Source organism: Polyodon spathula, chromosome 18 (genome assembly GCF_017654505.1).
Source record: "Polyodon spathula isolate WHYD16114869_AA chromosome 18, ASM1765450v1, whole genome shotgun sequence".
NCBI lineage: Eukaryota > Metazoa > Chordata > Actinopteri > Acipenseriformes > Polyodontidae > Polyodon > Polyodon spathula.
In genome coordinates this window covers 16,717,406-16,738,675 of record NC_054551.1, presented here as the reverse complement: position 1 = coordinate 16,738,675, position 21,270 = coordinate 16,717,406, and the positions used below count along the sequence as shown (strand labels likewise).

Genomic DNA, 21,270 nt, shown 5'->3' with positions numbered 1-21,270 from the left:
ACTGATACCTTACCGATCGCTTCCAAATCAAACTGCGGACGAGCCACACACTCGATCTGAGCCAAGAGGCCGAGAAGCGATGCCCACAATGGTTTTCGCCAAACGCCCCGGGCACAGCCGCCCGCCGGAGCAGCCGTGGTACTTGCTTCTCGGGCGGAGGGAAAGAAAGGTGCCGGGATCCAATGGGGGCGACCACCCTTTCTGTGCTCGCTCTGCTTTTAAACTCCAGGTGGAGCCCCTCCCTGAGGGGAAGGGCTGTCCAAAAATTGGATTGAACTCGTAAATGCTCCTCTCCACGGAAATCTTTAGTAAAAGGCGAAAGATTTATTCGAGCTGTAGAGAAGCCAGAGTGTGCCTTTGCTGGCGGCCGAGCCATTCCGGCCGGCCCAAAGGCCCTCCCCTCTGCCAAGCGGCAGCAAGGCCGCGCAAAACAAAAACGGGGAACTCTTCCCAAAACGCATCTGCCGTTCCACCCAGGCAAAAGGGCGCTTTGCTGCCGCCTTGAAAGCCAGGGCTCCTTGCTTGCCCCACTCAACAGCTCCGAATCTGCTTTACAGCTGCGCTCCTCCCGCGAGCGCAAGGCCTTCTGGGTACACTGGCCTGCTGCTTGTGCAGAGCAGGCTGACCCTCTTCGTCTAGTTAGGTCTGCCTGCCTGCCTGCCTGAATATTAAATACTAAAAAAAAAAAAAAAAAAAAGAGCAGGAAAACAGCACGTCCCAGAAAAAGGGAGGGGGGAGGGGGGAGGGGGGGCGCAGGCGCACCCTTTAGTTCTCGCTCTCTCGCTCTCTCTCTCTCTTTTGACCTTTCTGAGAATTGTGCACCGTTCCCGTAGGTACTGCAATACCGGGTCGATGCGTGGAGTGGACGGAGCAAGCCCAGGTTCCATCTCCCGCTTCAAAAAATCAATTTAATATAGACGGTCCCCCTATGGGGGACGTATCAGATATTAAACTGATAAGAACAGATTTTTTTTTTTTTTTATTAGAAAACTAAATACAATTTACAGTGACATTCTTTTTTCTATTAACACTGTTTCATAGAAATCTTAGACTTCCCCAAATTTCTTCACAGAAGTCATCTCCAAACATATTTATCCATTTTTATAGCATTTTTAACTTCCATAAAAACAAAAAATAGGCATCTGCTGGCACTGTTATATCTTTTTTTTCTTTTTAACACATACATTTCTTTTCTCCCACAGTACCAGCTTCCCTAAACTAATAATGAGCCACACAGCTCTAAACTGTTTCTTTGGCAATTTTAAAATCTCCTCCCCATATACAATACTTTTCCCATTCAAAACAATCTTAGCACAAACCATATTGATAAGACTTATACACTTTCCCCAGAATGCTTTTGCAAAACTACACTCCCAGAATACATGCATCACTGTTTCATCTTTTTTACATCTAGGACACTCTGCGTTCTCTGCGCAGTTGTGTCTATACAACCTCTCCTTTACAGACAGCCTATTTAGAGCACACAGCCATCCCAGATCCTTACACTCATTATCCAACCATTTTGGTTGTATCCCCTCCCAATTAATTTATTTCAAATCAGCCTCATACCTCTGCTCCCACTTTTCTCTAATAGTTTCATATATTTTCCTGTGGTCTAATAAGACCTCTCTTTCCATTTTCTTTATGTGCATTTTCAGAAATGTTATGGCCTGTGTGTAGTATTTAGGCTTTACCTCAGCATTCGGTACCCTGTTGTCCCAGGGTATCATCCCTCTCAGAGTGGATCCAAACCACAACCTGACAAAAAAAAAAGGATTTGTGTTGTATACCTTTCAACAAAGTTTTACACATCTGATTAACATAAAGGCAATCCAACTTCACAGATAGGCATGGGATGTCCCTCCCTCCCTTCGATACCTTCCCATACATTAGCTCTCTCTTTACACTTTCGTAAGTGCCACCCCATATAAAGGAGAATACCATCCTTGTCACAATGATTTTGCTTCTGACACTGATTGGAAACACCAGTGCTAGGTAAATTAAAGTTGGTAATATGTCTGCCTTTATTGCCATGATCTTCCCACTGATTGTTAATCTTCTGCTTTTCCACATGTTTAGTTTTACTTTTTCAATCTTTTTTTCCCAATTTTCCTTTATCCCGTCCTTTTGAAAAAAGTACATCCCTAATATTTTTAACCCATCATTACAGATGGTTATGCCCCATTTCCTCTCTGTTCTCCCTTCCCATGCACCACAGTACATCATAGATGACTTCTCCAAATTGATTTTTGACCCCACTGCTTCTCCGTAAGTTTTTAACAATACAATCGCTCTGTCTATAGCCTGGTCAGAACATAGAAACAGTGTGGTGTCATCTGCATACTGGGCAATTTTAACTCTTTCCCCGTTACTCCCTGGGATATGCACCCCATCTATGTCTTTATCGTGCCTTAACAAATTTGCTAATGGTTCAGCAAACAGCACATATAGTAACGGCGACATCGGGCACCCCTGTCTCACCCCACCTTCCTGAAATACATGTTTGCTAAAAAAAACCGTTGATCTGCACCCTGCTATATGCTTTGTTATACATAGTCCTAATCCAATTAACAAAAATCGAACCACAAGTCATTCTTTCTAGGACTGAAAACAAGAAGGCATGACTGACCCTGTCAAAAGCCTTCTCCTGATCGACATTCAGCAAGCATAAAGGTAAGCCTCTATCTTTTGCCCAACTAATAACATCCCTGGTTAACTGTAGGTTGTATATCGTGGACCTATTCATGACCCCACATGTCTGGTCTTCATTAACTAAGCTAGGCATTACCTCTTTTAGTCTGTTTGTTTCCCTAAAATTTTATTGTCTACATTTAACAAAGTAATAGGCCTCCAGTTCTTTAATAGCTCTTTTTCTCCCTTATTGTATATTAAGGTTATTATACCTGCCCTCATAGAGTCAGGCATCACCCCGTCGGCCAAGATCTCTCTATACACCTCCAATAGATCATCTCCCAACAGTCCCCAGAAACAACAATAAAATTCTTTAGGTAACCCGTCACACCCAGGAGTTTTATCAGTTTTTAGTGATTTCAATGCATCTTCTATTTCCTTTTTGGATATCATTTTTTTTAAATTTACTCTTTCTTCATTATTTAGTTTTTTACTTAAATTATTTAACAATTCCTCTGCTCTCATATGATTCAGTTCTCTTTTTTTTTTTAAACAAAGCTTGATAAAACTCTTGAGCATATGATAATATTTCGTCTTTTTTAGTGACTTCCCCCTCCCTGTTTCTAATTCCAAAATTGTTGATTTTCTTTGTTTTTCCTTGATACTCTGAAAAACCTGGAGCATTTTTCTTCTTGTTCTTTTTCTGTTATTTTTGCTAAAAATGTGAAGTTCTTAACCTTTGCTTCAATGTTATGTTCTATTTTCTTTTGAATATTCTTATATTCTTCCCCACAAACCTGTTTACCTTCATTTATTCTGGAATGTATGGACTCTAATTCATCTTGCAGTTCTTTCTCAAGACGTCTCAGCGAAGGTTTTGTGTCGGTTAGGGCAGTCCTTGAACATGTGCTCGGTGGAATCGCACAGATTGCAAGATTTGGGTTTTTTGCAATCTTTTGCCTCATGTCCTGTCTCTAAACAATTTCTACAGAAAATATTTGGGCACATAACTGCAATATGTCCCTGCTCTCCACATTTTCTGCAAGTGTTTGTCTGTCCATAATAATACAAATATCCTTTAACACCGCCGATGTAAAAGGATCCTATCTTTCTCTTAAAACGGACAGTGTATTTTCTGTTCCCGTTCCACATTCCATCATAGTCCATTTCTTTTACTCCAACACCTAAAACATCACAATATTTACTCAGGAATTGCCGAATATCCTCCTCTTTAACATAAGGATTTTGCATACACACTGTTACGGTTCTCACCCAGCTTGTGAACAGTGGCTCCACTCTGAAGTTGGAAATTGGAGAGGCGTCCTTAGATTCCAGGCACTTGTTCCATGCTTCCTGGTATAAATAGTCTCCCATGAAAGTAACTTCATAGGTGCTCCTTAGTGGAAAATCCCGGTAACAGTAGATCTGCGCCGCTGTAACTCCCAGGAATTCAAAGATGATGTCCTTGGCAAAGTTCCTTCTTGAACAGTACTCCATCCTTTTCTTTTCCAATAAAACGAATTGTATTCAAAAGTCGCGCCAAGGGGGCCGACATGTAGTCTCCAGTCGCCATCACCGTCTCTTCTCTTTTTTTAGAAAAAGCTGCGGTCATGCCACATACTTAATCCAAGCCAAGAGGCCGAGAAGCGATGGCAACTTGGCCCTTGCCTGGGGCCCCCCGGCCCGGTCGGCACAGGGGGATTCAAAGGTGGGTGCAGAATTCCAAGCACATGCAGGCTCCAAAAGAACTGGCTGCAGCCTCCAGAGGGGAAACGTGCAATTTAAGCAGGAGGAAACAAAACAAAGCACAAAAACACACAACACCAAAAGCAAAACGAAACATAAACTGGCGGACTGCGCCTTACAAATAGTCTGGCCACGCTGCTATGCTGTGCAAGGTGACTTGGGTAACTACCAAACTGTGCCTCGCTGGCAGGCTGGCTGAGGACCTGGGCACAGGGACGTGTTCCACCACACTTGTCTGGTTAGCTGCATGCTCCCAGGAAACAGACTGCTGCTGTCTACATCATCACCCCGTGAGAATCAAAGAAAGAAAGGAGAAAACAACAACAACAACAAGTAAAACGGCGGGAAAACTTGCATCAACACCGGCACCTCCCCTCCAGCAGGGGTAGACAAAGCGCCCACAGGAGGAGATCCAGATCTGACTTTGACCAACGTTAGAGAAAGGTGTGCACCGTTCCCGGAGGCACTGCAATACCGGGCCGATGCGTGGAGTGGACGGAGCAAGCCCCTGTTCCATCTCCAGATTCCAAAAATCAATTTAATATATGGTCCCCTGATAGGGGACGTATCAGATATTAAACTGATAAGAACAGATAATTTTTTTTTTTTTTTTTTTTTTTTTTTTTTTTTTGGTATAAATTTTATTAATTAAATAATTACAATACTATATCAATTACAATAAATAATACAGTACATAAGAACCACAATCCATTTCCATATATTCTTTTAACAATTCTAAAACACCTACCTAATACATTATTTTACATTCACAAACATTTTGTACACGCAAGAATGTGCCCCTAAAGACCATCCTTCACCCTGACCCCATGAAACCACACCCAGACCCATCAACCAGCTCAGTGACCCAATCCATCCCGCCTTCCCATCGTTCCAGATGCCATTCCATCATCACCTTTTCCAGGCCTCCAACAGACAGATCCCGCGACACATAATCTTTCACAAAGGAGAGCGCAAGTTTTTTTGTTTCACCCACTGTCAACAGTTTATTTTGCAACACCAACAAGTTCCTTACTCTCCAGATTGCATCCTTTATACAGGTGATCACAACCCATAAACTGGACCAAATTTCTTTGCAGAAGGCTTTTTTACTGATCCCGTAGAGCACCATCCAATCATCCATGATATTTTTGTCCACAAACAGGTCAGTAAGACCTGCTGTTTCTCTCCATACGTCTGCTGCAAATGTGCATTCCCAAAACAAGTGTAGACATGTCTCATCCGCCCCACAGCCCTCTCTGGGGCATCTAGGGGTTCTGGAAAGGTTTCTTGCATTCAGTGTTGCTCTCACAGGCAGGATTTCATGGGCCACAAGCCAGGACAGATCTCGATGCCGATTCACTAGGCCAGGATGGGCCACGTTCCTCCACACCACCTTTGGGTCAGCCAAAATGGCCCCCTTGACTTGGCACATTTGTTCTTTTCCCTGTACAAAAACATAGTTTTTTATGGTTTATCAGCACATCCTTCTCACATTTCTCAATATCTCGGTCTTTTAAAAATCTTTTAATAATTTCATAATGATACGGTATCTCAAAAGCAGTGGGTACAGATAATGAGATACTTACCATTTTCAACCTCCTGAGATATGATCCCAAGAAAAACCTAACCAGGAAAGCTCCTTTACAGGCTCCATTTACACACATGTTAAAATGGAGACAAACATACTTTATCATTAAAAACATGAATATGTCTGGCAACCCTTTACCACCCATTTGCTTCCCTTTGACCACAATCTCCCTTTTTAATCTCTCCCATTTAGATCCCCAGAAGAACTGGAACAGCTCCCTCCTGAGGACACCAACCGTTTGCTTAGCTGGAGGAAAGATCATTGAGGTATATAATAGAACAGGTAAAATAACAGCTTTAACGATTAGAACCTTCCCTTCCAGCGTGAGGTTCCGAAGCTTCCAGTAACCCAGCTTCTTCTTAACTTTTACCCCCACCTCCTCCCAATTCTTAGTTCCATCACCCACCACACCAAAATTAACTCCCAATATTTTAATACAGTCCTTTTTTACATTTAAGTCCTCCCCGACTGTTGTATCCCACTTCCCAAAAAACATGACTTCACTCTTTTCTTTGTTCAGCTTGGACCCAGATGCCTTACAAAACTGTTCTGTTATTGATAAAACTTTACTCGCAGACGGTTCATCCACACAAACAACATTCACGTCATCCATATAAAGGGCACATTTTACCTCCATCCCCCCACTCCCAGGGATTCTAAAACCAGTGATATTTTTCTCCCTTCTCAGAACCTGCGCCAAGGGTTCCATGCAGCAAACAAACAGTAAGGGGGATAAAGGACACCCTTGCCTGACACCACAGTTTATTCCAACTGCTTTTGACAACACCCCATTTATCAATATTCTGCTCTCAATCCCTTTGTACAGCAGACCCACCCAGGCTAGAAACTTCTCTGGAAACCCCATCTTTAGCAGAATATGAAACATAAACTGGTGCGAGATCCGATCATAAGCCTTCTCCAAATCTAAATTTAATAAACACAGCCTCATGTTTCTGTCTCTCGCATAACAGATGGTGTCACGAATCATTACCAGACTGTCCGTGATCCTCCTTCCAGGCACAGCACAGGTCTGATCCGGGTCTATCACTTCTTCCAAAATGTTTTTCATCCTAAGGGTTAAAACCTTACTAAAAATTTTAAAATCCACATTCAATAAACTGATAGGCCTCCAATTCTTCAGGTCCTGCTTATCGTTTTTTTTAAAAATCAGAGAAATGATCCCCTGTCTAAAACTTTCAGGTAAGAGCTCTTGTTTCCCAAACTCCTTAACCAAAAGAATATCCTCTGCTAAAATATCCCCAAATTCCAAATAAAACTCCAAAGGGAGTCCATCACTCCCTGGGACCTTCCCTCTTTTAAAACTTTCCATTGCCTTTCCCACCTCCTCTAAAGTCAAATCTCTCTCTCCAACTGTTCCCCATAAATCACTTTCTTCTCCAAGGCCCTCCCCAGCTCCTCCATTTTATCTTTCTCTACCTCTCTCTCCCCATATAGTTCTTTATAAAACCCCTCAGCCACTCCCAACATCTCCTCAGTGGTTGAGATCACAGCACCCTCCTTCTTCAACCCTTCCATTGTCTTGCTCCCCTCAAGAACTTTTTTAAAAAAGAAACGAGAACATGTTTCATCTTCTTCTAACACCTTAACCCGACTCTGGAACATGATTTTCTTACATTTCCTCTCAAAAAAAACTTTTAATTCTTTTTTAACCTGACTTATTTCTTCATTGAAGTCAAACCCCTTTTCCCTCAATCGATAGTATCGGTTTAACCTCTTATTTAACCCGTCCATTCTCCTCCTTTCCTTCCCTGCCTTCCTCTTACCCACTAAAATAAAGAATTCTCTAATCCTTTTTTTAACTTCTTCCCACCACAGCCCTTCTGTTTCAAAACACCCCTTCAGAGACCTCCATTCCTCATACCTCACCTGGAATAAAGCTCCTATAGCCTTATCCTCTAAAAGTGACACATTTAGCTTCCACACACCCTTCCCCAAGGTGACACATGAAGCCAAATCGATTTTTGCATTTAAAATCAAATGATCTGAAAAAAAGACTGGGCTCACTGTACAGTCTACGCATTTGACCCCCTTGCTCACAAAAACAAAATCAATCCTCGAACTTTGAGACCCATTGTCCCTCACCCACGTAAACCCCTTCTCATCAGGCCTGTGCTTATGGAAAAGATCAATCAATTTAAAATCTTTAACAATCTCATTTAACACCAGTGAGGACTTATCTAATTTAAAATCATCCTTTATAGGTGCTTTCTCTTCCTTTCTAAGAACACAATTGAAATCACCTGCTAAAAGCACTGTTTTGTTTCTTACTAAAACACTTTTTAATTCATTGAATAAACTGGCTCGCTCATGTACATTCGGCGCTGCATGCATGTTAATCAAATCACAGTCTTTCCCCTGAACACAAATTTCTACTTTTAAAAGTCTCCCCGCCTTCACCACAGTACTCCCTTTCACCACCAAATTCCTATTTTTTATTAAAATGGCTACTCCATCAGATTTATTATCGTCAGACCCACTCCAAAAAGACGGGCCATAATTCCATTTTCCCTCCATATCTGCATAGTTTTCTTTAAAAGAAAACCCACACTCCTGTAACATAAACACATCAAACTTCTGGCTACCCAAAAAGGATAAAATAGCCTCACCCCTCAGGTTACTCTTCATACTCCTTACATTTATGGTAGCCACTGAAAGCGCCATTATAAAAAATAAATAGGCATCCATTTTTTAAAACTAAGTGTGGCCATTACCAAAACTTCCCAAGCCTGGATCTAGAAAGGATTGGTCATTCTGTTCTCTCCCAGGATAATCTTCCCTTTCTGAGCCCGAAGGGGAAGACACAGCCTCAAAGCCACCACCATAACACCCCACCCCGTCATCCCGATTCACAAAAGTTCCCTCCTGATCAGTTTCTTCAACAGAATCATGTTTTCTTTTTTTTGCATTCTCCAGTTCCTTCATTTCAAAGTCCCTGTTTTCATCCTCGCTACCCAGTGAGGACTCCGAACATACCAATGAGTCACTTGCAACACTGCAAGGACTGCTGGGAATTGTACACCTCTCCTGCTGCAACTCTCCAGCAGCCATCACCCTACTAGGCCCCACCTCCGGTTCCTCACTCTCAGCTGCACCTGCATCCCCCTCAATTACCTTCTGCCTCTCCAAACCAATCACCTTACCGTTCCCCAGATTTGAATCTGACTCCACCCTATCCTCTTCCACCTCCTCACCTGATGAAGACACCACCAAATCATCAACCACACTCCCCTTCAAAACGATCTTTTCATTGTCCTGAACCTCTTTTTCTACATCCACAGAAGTACTCTCATCCTGAACCTCACCCTCCTTAACCACCACCACACCTGCATTGTTGTAATTCTTTTTTGCCATGTTAGCATAGGATTTTGGGCAATTCCTAAACAAATGGCATGTTTCCCCACACAGATTGCATTTCCTTTGGTTATTACATTCGGCATAGACATGGCCGACACCCCTACACTTTTTGCATACTACCGTTTTACAAGCCTCACGAAGGTGCCCCATTTCTCCACAGTTCCTACACAACTTTGGTTGACCCTGATAGTACACCAGCCCTCTATTGTCACCAAGCACAATAGTCTGAGGAATATGCTGCAAACCGCCATACCCCCCAGGGTCTGGCCACTGCACTACCAGAACTTTCCAGGAACAAGTCCAAATCCCCTCTGAATCCATCACTTTCACTGGTAACCCTTTAACTGTGCAAAACCGTGCTAACCAAGTAGCCACATCCTCTGCTTCCACTAGCTCATTAAACATCTTTACAAAAACAGTTTTCACCCCAGTGTGACTTAACCTCTCTACATTAAACTCCCTCAACAAACCCTCGTGTCTCTTTTCCTCATACCTTCTCCAAAAATTTTCCATAACCAAGGAACTAAACAAACTCACATCCCATCCCTTCCCTCCTGGAAGGTTGATAAGACAGTAAATATCAACAGGTCTAAGGCCCAGCTCTTTTTGTAGGACTTTTTTTTGAAAAATCTGTCCTGGTCACCTCTAAACCTTCACTTTCCTTTAACCAAAATCTAGCACAATGGCGCCGCCGCACCCCTAGCCTAGTAGCAGCCATCACCAAAAAATAAATAAAAGAAACAAAATGCACAAAGAAAAAAAAAAAAGGTAAGCCCCAAAGGGCCTTACCCGCAAACTCTCGCTTCCTCTCTCTGTCCTGTCCTCCTTTCTCCACACAACAGCAAAAGAGCAAAAACCAGAACCTGGGGAACAAAAACAAATTAGACAACAAATATATATAACTCCTCTCAATTAATTCTCCGCAACCAAACGGTATCGCTTCCAACCAAGAGATTCCCCGCACGCAGGTACTACACTTGATCTTGGCCAAGAGGCCGAGAAGCGATGGCGACTTGGCCCTTGCCCGGGGCCCCCCGGCCCTGTCGGCACAGGGGGATTCAAAGGTGGGTGCCGAATTCCAAGCACATGCAGGCTCCAAAAGAACTAGCTGCAGCCTCCAGAGGGGAAACGTGCAATTTAAGCAGGAGGAAACAAAACAAAGCACAAAAACACACAACACCAAAAGCAAAACGAAACATAAACTGGCGGACTGCGCCTTACAAATAGTCTGGCCACGCTGCTATGCTGTGCAAGGTGACTTGGGTAACTACCAAACTGTGCCTCGCTGGCAGGCTGGCAGGCTGGCAGGCTGAGGACCTGGGCACAGGGACGTGTTCCACCACACTTGTCTGGTTAGCTGCATGCTCCCAGGAAACAGACTGCTGCTGTCTACATCATCACCCCGTGAGAATCAAAGAAAGAAAGGAGAAAACAACGAAAGGAGAAAAGAACAACAAGTAAAACGGCGGGAAAACTTGCATCAACACCGGCACCTCCCCTCCAGCAGGGGTAGACAAAGCGCCCACAGGAGGAGATCCAGATCTGACTTTGACCAACGTTAGAGAAAGGTGTGCACCGTTCCCGGAGGCACTGCAATACCGGGCCGATGCGTGGAGTGGACGGAGCAAGCCCCTGTTCCATCTCCAGATTCCAAAAATCAATTTAATATATGGTCCCCTGATAGGGGACGTATCAGATATTAAACTGATAAGAACAGATTTTTTTATTTTATTTTAATAAATCTATTAAATCTTTTCAAAAAAACACAAACAAAAATACAAACGTAAACCACAAATACTTATCCATTCCACAAACTAAATAATACTTCACAAAAAAAAACAATTCATTTGTACATTTCAAAAACACAAACTTATTATCATTACAAAACCAAAACATACAATCAAAATCTGTCTAATGCATATAAAACAATAACTAAGAAACTAAACATATAATCTAACGGCACAAGAAAAATCCCTTTCAATTTACATATATGCAAATTTTCAAAAAAATACTAATACTCCTCTAAACACAATCCCACTCACCCACCCATCTCTAATTCTAAATACACCTTTTACATAAACCCTTCCACCTCTCTAACTCTAAATACACCTCCTAAGAAAAACAAGAAACAAAAAAAAACATTATTTTCTCCTAAACTTCTCCCCCCTCTTTAACGCCTCCACCAAAATTTTCCGTCTCTCTTCCTCATAACACTTCCGCTCCGCCTCTGTTATTCTTCCTTTCTTCATCCTCTCCTTCCACGCCAGAAGCTCGGCGAACTCTTTGCCACACAAAGTCCTCATTATAGCCTCCTCTTTTTTACGGAGCTCCATATCTTCCTCTTTCTTCTGCTCTTTTTTGCGTGTATCACTCTCTTCATCTTTCTTCTCTTCCTCTTTCTCCATTCTCTCACCCCAACTTGGGCTCTCTGTTTCACCTTTCTCTTCTCTACTCCTACTTCTCAATTGGCCATCACTGGTCCCCTCCTCATTCCCGTCTCTTTCCTTTCTCTTCCTCTGCACCTCTCCCTCCATCGGAACAGAAGTGGAGTGCTCTTGCTGGTCTTTCTTTGAACTACAGCCACCACTTTTTCCTTCCTCCTCCCCTGAAACTCCACCCCTTTCCTTTGTCTCCTCCGGTCTTGTTTTTCCCGCCATTCCGCCCTTTGCCGCTTCAGCATAACTCTTCTCCCTCTTCCCACAGTCCTTGTACAAATGGTCAGCCGCTCCACAAAGATTACATTTCTTCCCTTCTCCACATTCTCGACTAACATGCCCAACCTCACCACAGTTCCTGCACACTGTCTCTGTACATTCTGCAGCATAATGGTCTGCTGCAGCACATTTATAGCACACATTAGGCTGTCCTGCGTACCTTATTATCCCTCGATTCGGTCCAATATAAAACACTGGTTTCAGTCCTGCATGGGTTCCACTTTTCTTCCCCATATTAAACCTCCCATAAAACTTCCTCCAGTTAGTCCATATTCCAGCAGAGTCCATCTCTTTAACAAGGCCATGCTTCACAGTGAAAAATCTTTCAATAAAACTCCTTATTTCTTCTTCCGGAACTTGTGGGCTGCTCATCCGTACATGAAAAGTTTTTCATTCCAATGTAAAAATTGGTTCAAAGTAAAACTCACTTGCAGATTCCTCCTGGCTCTCCTCAAACAGTCCCTTTTTCTCCCAGCAGATGTCCTCGCTGTTCAAAGTAACATCAAAGAGTCCTCTTTTCCCATAATCCTGTAGGCATAAAATTTCTTCAGGCTTTAGCTTCAGAACTCCGAAAACGACGTCCTCCACGAATCTCTTTCGTCCCCATTTCTGTAATTCCGGATTCTTCACCTGGAACCGTAGCGTGTTCTTACTGGTGCTGTACTGCATAGCTCTGCTCCCAGCTAAAAACTGCTTTTTTTCCAAACGCCTTCTCTTTTCCTGAGCATGCAAATGAGTTGCGGTCAAGCCACACCCTCACTTGGTATGAGCCAAGAGGCCGAGAAGCGATGGCGACTTGGCCCTTGCCCGGGGCCCCCCGGCCCGGTCGGCACAGGGGGATTCAAAGGTGGGTGCAGAATTCCAAGCACATGCAGGCTCCAAAAGAACTGGCTGCAGCCTCCAGAGGGGAAACGTGCAATTTAAGCAGGAGGAAACAAAACAAAGCACAAAAACACACAACACCAAAAGCAAAACGAAACATAAACTGGCGGACTGCGCCTTACAAATAGTCTGGCCACGCTGCTATGCTGTGCAAGGTGACTTGGGTAACTACCAAACTGTGCCTCGCTGGCAGGCTGGCAGGCTGGCTGGCAGGCTGAGGACCTGGGCACAGGGACGTGTTCCACCACACTTGTCTGGTTAGCTGCATGCTCCCAGGAAACAGACTGCTGCTGTCTACATCATCACCCCGTGAGAATCAAAGAAAGAAAGGAGAAAACAACGAAAGGAGAAAAGAACAACAACAACAACAACAACAACAACAAGTAAAACGGCGGGAAAACTTGCATCAACACCGGCACCTCCCCTCCAGCAGGGGTAGACAAAGCGCCCACAGGAGGAGATCCAGATCTGACTTTGACCAACGTTAGAGAAAGGTGTGCACCGTTCCCGGAGGCACTGCAATACCGGGCCGATGCGTGGAGTGGACGGAGCAAGCCCCTGTTCCATCTCCAGATTCCAAAAATCAATTTAATATATGGTCCCCTGATAGGGGACGTATCAGATATTAAACTGATAAGAACAGATACTACACTTGATCTTAGCCAAAAGGCCGAGAAGCGATGGCGACTTGGCCCTTGCCCGGGGCCCCCCGGCCCGGTCGGCACAGGGGGATTCAAAGGTGGGTGCAGAATTCCAAGCACATGCAGGCTCCAAAAGAACTGGCTGCAGCCTCCAGAGGGGAAACGTGCAATTTAAGCAGGAGGAAACAAAACAAAGCACAAAAACACACAACACCAAAAGCAAAACGAAACATAAACTGGCGGACTGCGCCTTACAAATAGTCTGGCCACGCTGCTATGCTGTTCAAGGTGACTTGGGTAACTACCAAACTGTGCCTCGCTGGCAGGCTGGCAGGCTGGCAGGCTGAGGACCTGGGCACAGGGACGTGTTCCACCACACTTGTCTGGTTAGCTGCATGCTCCCAGGAAACAGACTGCTGCTGTCTACATCATCACCCCGTGAGAATCAAAGAAAGAAAGGAGAAAACCACGAAAGGAGAAAAGAACAAAACAACAACTTCACAACAAGTAAAACGGCGGGATAACTTGCATCAACACCGGCACCTCCCCCTCCAGCAGGGGTAGACAAAGCGCCCACAGGTGAGATCCAGATCTGACTTTGACCAACGTTATAGAAAGGTGTGCACCGTTCCCGGAGGCACTGCAATACCGGGCCGATGCGTGGAGTGGACGGAGCAAGCCCCTGTTCCATCTCCATTTTCCAAAAATCAATTTAGATTCTATGGAACGCCCTGATAGGGGACAAGCTCAGATATTAAACTGATAAGAACAGATACTACACTTGATCTTAGCCAAAAGGCCGAGAAGCGATGGCGACTTGGCCCTTGCCCGGGGCCCCCCGGCCCGGTCGGCACAGGGGGATTCAAAGGTGGGTGCAGAATTCCAAGCACATGCAGGCTCCAAAAGAACTGGCTGCAGCCTCCAGAGGGGAAACGTGCAATTTAAGCAGGAGGAAACAAAACAAAGCACAAAAACACACAACACCAAAAGCAAAACGAAACATAAACTGGCGGACTGCGCCTTACAAATAGTCTGGCCACGCTGCTATGCTGTGCAAGGTGACTTGGGTAACTACCAAACTGTGCCTCCTCGCTGGCAGGCTGGCAGGCTGGCTGGCAGGCTGAGGACCTGGGCACAGGGACGTGTTCCACCACACTTGTCTGGTTAGCTGCATGCTCCCAGGAAACAGACTGCTGCTGTCTACATCATCACCCCGTGAGAATCAAAGAAAGAAAGGAGAAAAAACAAGGAGAAAAGAACAACAACAACAAGTAAAACGGCGGGAAAACTTGCATCAACACCGGCACCTCCCCTCCAGCAGGGGTAGACAAAGCGCCCACAGGAGGAGATCCAGATCTGACTTTGACCAACGTTAGAGAAAGGTGTGCACCGTTCCCGGAGGCACTGCAATACCGGGCCGATGCGTGGAGTGGACGGAGCAAGCCCCTGTTCCATCTCCAGATTCCAAAAATCAATTTAATATATGGTCCCCTGATAGGGGACGTATCAGATATTAAACTGATAAGAACAGATTTTTTTTTTTTTTTTTTTTTTATGAAAAAAAAATACACATACATACATCCACAAAACACAATTAAACATCACAATATAAATACATATAATCACAAAAAAACTAACTTATACATACAACAAAACCGACACATTACACTATCACATTACATCCATTTCAACTATACAACGAATATAAATCATAATCACACTTGTCATTCCATTTCCTACAGGATAACATGTGCCCCTAACAATATGCCAATCCTACTTCAAATAAACAAGCATCAAGATCTCATCCCACGCCAGTAGCCCACAGATCTCCTCTTCTCCATTCCTCCAGCTTCCATCTTCTCTTCGCCTCTTGACGGCCAAGACGCAAGGCGTCTCTTAGGACATAGCCCTCCACCTGGCTTAGTCCCATTTCAAGAACCGCCTGGGGAGGCAGGCTCACGCCCTTGACCACTAAACAGTTCCTTGCCCTCCAGATAGCATCACACAGACAGCGTATTAGCACCCACAGCATACTCCACTGCACTTTGCTTATCTTCCCTTGGTCCTTCTTCAGGGACCCATAGAGCACACGCTGCCTGTCTATGAGCAGCTGACCCCGGAACAAGTCCAGGATGGAGCCTGCCTCACTCCACACCTTCTGCACCTCCATACAGTCCCACAGCGCATGCCCGACAGTTTCTTCCTCCTTACATTTCTCCCTCGGGCACCTGGGAGACCTCCCCAGCTTGCGTGCATACATCACCGCTCGAACTGGCAATACTTCGTGGGCCACCAACCAAGACAGATCTCGATGCTCGTTCATCAGGGCAGGATGACTCGCGTTCTGCCACACCTCTGGCATCTCGTCTAATACAAGGCCATGAACCGGACACATATCCCCATTATCCTGCAGAAAATTAAACAGAGATTTGCCATTAACAACAATTTCAGCCTTACAACCCTCCAAACCCCGGGACACCACAAATCTCTTAATTAATGCATAATGATAGGGCAGATCAAAGGCTGTTGGCACAGACAACGGCACGGACATCCACTTCAGTCTCCTCAAATAGGCACTAATATAGTACCTCACAAAACAAGCACCTTTCGACACCCCATTCATACACATAGTGAAATGTAATGCACAAAATTTTGACATTAAGAACATCTGGATATCTGGCATCCCTTTCCCCCCCTTTAATTTTTCCTTCCCCACCACACTCCTCCTCACTCTTTCCCACTTCCCCTGCCAAAAAAACCGGAACACAGCTCTGTTTAACAGTGTCACCACATTCCTTGGTGGCGGAAACACGACCACCACGTACAAAAGCAGTGGCAATATTACCCCCTTTAACACCATCACCCCCCCCCCTCCATCGTAAGCCTCCATTTAAACATTTAATTTAATATTGACCCTCCCATCCCAGTTCCCATAGAACATTGCCTCTGACTTGTCCTGGTTGAGTTTTGACCCGGAAGCACGGCAAAAAACCTCTGCATTCTCCAACGTTCTTCGGATGGACAACTCGTCTCGGCAAAGGACACTAATATCGTCCATATACAGGACACATTTTACCTCCTGCCCCCCACTCCCAGGAATAGTTAGGCCTCTATACACTGGGTCCCTTCTCAACGCTTGTGCCAGCGGCTCCATACAACAGATAAACAGGAGCGGAGATAACGGACACCCCTGACGGACGCCACATTCCACACTAATAGGATTTGACAAAAACCCATTTACCAAAACCCTGCTATATACACCCTTATATAGCAGGCCCACCCAGTCTAAAAACCTCTTTGCAAACCCAATTTTTTGCAGAACACCAAACATGAACTGATGCGAGACCCGATCGTAAGCTTTTTCAAGATCTAAATTTAATATACATAATCGAATCCCTCTGTCTCTCGCGTAACAGGTGACATCTCTCATCAATACCAGGCTGTCCGTGATCTTCCTCCCTGGAACGGCACAAGTTTGATCCAGGTGGATAACGTTCCCCAATACACCCCTCATACGTTGAGCCAATAATTTGCTGAAGAACTTAAAATCCTGGTTCAATAATGTGATTGGTCGCCAATTTTTTAGCTCAGTCTTATCCCCCTTCTTAAAAATCAAAGTAATAATACCCTCTCTAAATGAGGGGGGAAACTCCCCTTCCCCCTCCCCACACTCCCGAAACAAGGCCAACAGATCTGGTGCCACCAACTCCCAAAACTTTAAATAAAACTCCACCGGGAGTCCATCCCCCCCTGGTGTCTTGCCCAGCCTCACCCCCCTCACCACCTCATCTAACTCTTCCCTCGTGAAATCCACGTTCAGCTGCCCTCCATCCCCTACCTCCCGCTCCAGATGTCCTAACACCTCCTCCATAACCCCCACTTCAATTTTTTTCTTCCCATAAAGGCCCCCATAAAACTCCTCCACCACCCTCAACAGCCCCTCAGTAGTCTTAACTAAGGCCCCATTACCCCCTTTCATAGAGTCTATTAACTTCCTCCCATCCAACACTTTTTTAAAAAAGTACCGGCTTCCTCTAAATGCTTTCCCCTGCTCTTAAATAAGAGCCCCTTCACCCTCCTTTCTACCACCCCCCTCATCCTCTTCTTCACTTCCTTGGTCTCTTCACTGAAGTCCAGCCCTGCATTGTATAGCTTAGTTAAGCTCACTAGCTCCTTGAATAAACTCTTCTCCTGCCCTCTCTCCCTCTCCGCCTTCCTCCTCCCCACCCAAATAAAGAAATGTTTAATTTTCTCTTTCACCAACTCCCACCATTCTGCCTGGGACCCACAAAGGTCCTTCAAGGACTGCCACTGACCATACCGCTCTCTAAACACCTCACACACCCAGTCATCCTCCAACAACCCACAATTTAACTTCCACACTCCCCTCCCTACATCCACACAATCTGTAAGGTCCACAGCAGCCTTCAGCGCACAGTGGTCAGAGAAGAACATTGGTACCAACACACACTCCTTGCACTCCACCCTCTGTGAGACAAACACAAAATCAATCCTGGATGCCTGGGTCCCAACCCCTTTCACCCAAGTGAACCCTCTTTCCCCCACATTGTTTACTTTAAAACAATCCACCAATCGAAAATCCTCCACTATTTCTTTTAGCAGTTTACTAGCTTTATCCAATTTGAAACCCTTCTTTATCTCTCGCCTATCCTCCATAGTTAACCCACAGTTAAAATCCCCTGCTACAATAACCGGCCTGCTCCTTACCAAATTAACCCTCAACTCTTTAAATAAACGTGCCCTCCCTTCCACCTCGGGCGGAGCATACACATTAAATAAACTAAAACTCTTCCCACAATATTCCGCCTCCACCTCCAGCACCCTACCTTTTTCAATAACTCTGTGGTTTCTAATCATAACCCCCTTATTTTTAATCAAAATTGCTACCCCATCTGACTTATTTTCATTTGACCCCGACCACACAGATGGCCCATAACACCACCTCCCCTCATAAGTACTATTGTCCTTAAATCAGGGATACCACACTCCTGTAAACACAATATATCACACTGTATCCCACTCAGATATAACAACACCATTTTACCCCTATCACAACTTTTGATACTCCTAACATTTAAAGTCACCACACTCGGTGCCATTGTAAAAAGGGTAAAAGCCATGCACACGCCAAATCTTTCATCATGATAGAGCTAAGAGGGGCTTTTCCCCCTCCCCCTCCTGACAACCTACCACCACTTCCTCCCCCATACTTACCGCACCCGAGGCAAACACTCACACACCCTCCGAATCCAGGAATGGCAACCCCCCGTCCTTCTCCGCACCGCCATATCCTTTATATTCACTCCTGGAGGAAATGACAGAACTAGGGGACGAAAAACCCTCCTCCCCTACTCCCCCACCTTCCTGCTCTTTTTTCTTCTTCCCCTTCTTTTGCCCTTCCACCCTGAAGAAACCCTCCCCCTCCTCCTTCTGTAACTTCCTTTTCCCTGGAGTCCTCTCCTGATCCATCACCTCTTCCTCTGGGTTACCTTCCTCCTCCTCCTCCTCCAGCCCTGATCCCTCTACACTAGACCCATCCCGCTCCTGCATCTCACAAAGAATACCTCCCCCTACCTCATCTACAGAACTCACTAAACCACTCCCCATACACACCTCCTCGCTCCTTCCACTGGACCCCTCTCCTAGGTCCTCACTCTCCCCCTCTGATGGAGATACCAGCAAATCATCTGCCAAAACAAATCCCTGCTGCTCATTCCACACCTCCCCCTGACTCTCCCTCACCCCCACCTCTCTGTTCTCCTCCCTCCCTCCCCCTTCCTCCTGCTGCTCACATCCCCCTTCCTGCCTCCCATCCTCCTCACTCTCCTCTGCTTCCTCATACCCCTTAGCCTTATTGGTGAAGGATTTCGGACAATTCATAAAGTGCTTCTCACTCCCACAGAGATTACACTTCCTCCTAACTTGACATTCCCTGGCCATGTGCCCCTCCTCCTTGCACACATTACATACCACTTTCTTACACACCACCGCTAAGTGCCCCATATCTCCACACTTCCTACACACCTTAGGCTGACCGAAGTAATGCACATACCCCCTGTCAGCACCCAGTGCAATATCAGAAGGTATATGCATAAGCCCATCATATGTCCCCAACCCTGTCAACAACTCACACACCACCCTCCATGCCCCAGTCCACACCCCATCATCATCCCTCACTTTCATAGCTTCCCCCTTCACATTACAATACCTCCTCAACCAAGTGCACACATCCTGGCCTCTCACCACCTCTGAGCCCATCCTCACAATCGCCACCCTTCGTGCATTATTTGTAAGTTTCTCCAAACTCAAATCCTTTATCACATCACTTCCCCTTAAGCTATTAAACCTTCTCACACAATCCATCATGCCCATTTCAGACGCAAAACTTACATCCCATTGTCATCCTTTCCCTGTTGTAATAATACAGTTCAAATCACTTGGCTTAAACCCCAACAACTTCTGTACAACCCCTCTGGAAAATTCAAGCCTATTCGAAAACAAACTCTCCTCCCCCTGACTCGACTCATTTACAGAGAACCACACACAATTAAAACGGCGTCCCGTTGGACCCGCCATTTAGAAATTTGGAAAAAAAAAAAACGCCCACAAAAAGAGAAAAAAGAGAAAAATACTTCACGAGAATGCAGATAAGGTGCCCTCAAAGGGTCCCCCTTACCTGCCAAGCAATACCGGCTCTTTCACTGGCTTCTGGTCTTCTCTCCTACCTCCAACACCTCAGCTACCAGCAACCAATATTGCCACCGTTTACTGTACCGTTTACCTTACCGTACCGTGTACCGTTTACCGTACCTTACCTTACCGATCACTTCACAGATCGAGCTGCGGTCAAGCCACACACTTGATCTTAGCCAAAAGGCCGAGAAGCGATGGCGACTTGGCCCTTGCCCGGGGCCCCCCGGCCCGGTCGGCACAAGGGGATTCAAAGGTGGGTGCAGAATTCCAAGCACATGCAGGCTCCAAAAGAACTGGCTGCAGCCTCCAGAGGGGAAACGTGCAATTTAAGCAGGAGGAAACAAAACAAAGCACAAAAACACACAACACCAAAAGCAAAACGAAACATAAACTGGCGGACTGCGCCTTACAAATAGTCTGGCCACGCTGCTATGCTGTGCAAGGTGACTTGGGTAACTACCAAACTGTGCCTCGCTGGCAGGCTGGCAGGCTGGCAGGCTGAGGACCTGGGCACAGGGACGTGTTCCACCACACTTGTCTGGTTAGCTGCATGCTCCCAGGAAACAGACTGCTGCCCGTCTACATCATCACCCCGTGAGAATCAAAGAAAGAAAGGAGAAAACAACAACAACAACAAGTAAAACGGCGGGAAAACTTGCATCAACACCGGCACCTCCCCTCCAGCAGGGGTAGACAAAGCGCCCACAGGAGGAGATCCAGATCTGACTTTGACCAACGTTAGAGAAAGGTGTGCACCGTTCCCGGAGGCACTGCAATACCGGGCCGATGCGTGGAGTGGACGGAGCAAGCCCCTGTTCCATCTCCAGATTCCAAAAATCAATTTAATATATGGTCCCCTGATAGGGGACGTATCAGATATTAAACTGATAAGAACAGATTTTTTTGTTTTTAAAGTTTTTATTTATTTTCCTTGGACAGTGAAAACATAATCATACATAATCAAAACACTAAAAACAAT

General features: G+C 45.3%; 6 non-coding genes and 2 pseudogenes across 6 annotated transcripts; all 8 read right to left on the bottom strand.

Moving 5' to 3' along the window:
* Nucleotides 1–235: 235 nt before the first annotated feature.
* Nucleotides 236–353, bottom strand: LOC121294246. The gene has a single exon (XR_005946753.1). It is a non-coding gene; the product is annotated as a U5 spliceosomal RNA (small nuclear RNA).
* Nucleotides 354–811: 458 nt separating this feature from the next.
* On the bottom strand, nucleotides 812–1,001 carry LOC121294243. Its single transcript, XR_005946750.1, has one exon. It is a non-coding gene; the product is annotated as a U2 spliceosomal RNA (small nuclear RNA).
* A 3,817-nt stretch (nucleotides 1,002–4,818) lies between these two features.
* On the bottom strand, nucleotides 4,819–5,022 carry LOC121294234 (annotated as a pseudogene).
* Nucleotides 5,023–10,905: 5,883 nt separating this feature from the next.
* Nucleotides 10,906–11,093, bottom strand: LOC121294230. The gene has a single exon (XR_005946742.1). It is a non-coding gene; the product is annotated as a U2 spliceosomal RNA (small nuclear RNA).
* A 2,334-nt stretch (nucleotides 11,094–13,427) lies between these two features.
* LOC121294225 lies at nucleotides 13,428–13,618 on the bottom strand. Its single transcript, XR_005946738.1, has one exon. It is a non-coding gene; the product is annotated as a U2 spliceosomal RNA (small nuclear RNA).
* Nucleotides 13,619–14,192: 574 nt separating this feature from the next.
* On the bottom strand, nucleotides 14,193–14,388 carry LOC121294227. Its single transcript, XR_005946740.1, has one exon. It is a non-coding gene; the product is annotated as a U2 spliceosomal RNA (small nuclear RNA).
* A 568-nt stretch (nucleotides 14,389–14,956) lies between these two features.
* On the bottom strand, nucleotides 14,957–15,144 carry LOC121294231. Its single transcript, XR_005946743.1, has one exon. It is a non-coding gene; the product is annotated as a U2 spliceosomal RNA (small nuclear RNA).
* Nucleotides 15,145–21,036: 5,892 nt separating this feature from the next.
* Nucleotides 21,037–21,270, bottom strand: LOC121294232 (annotated as a pseudogene).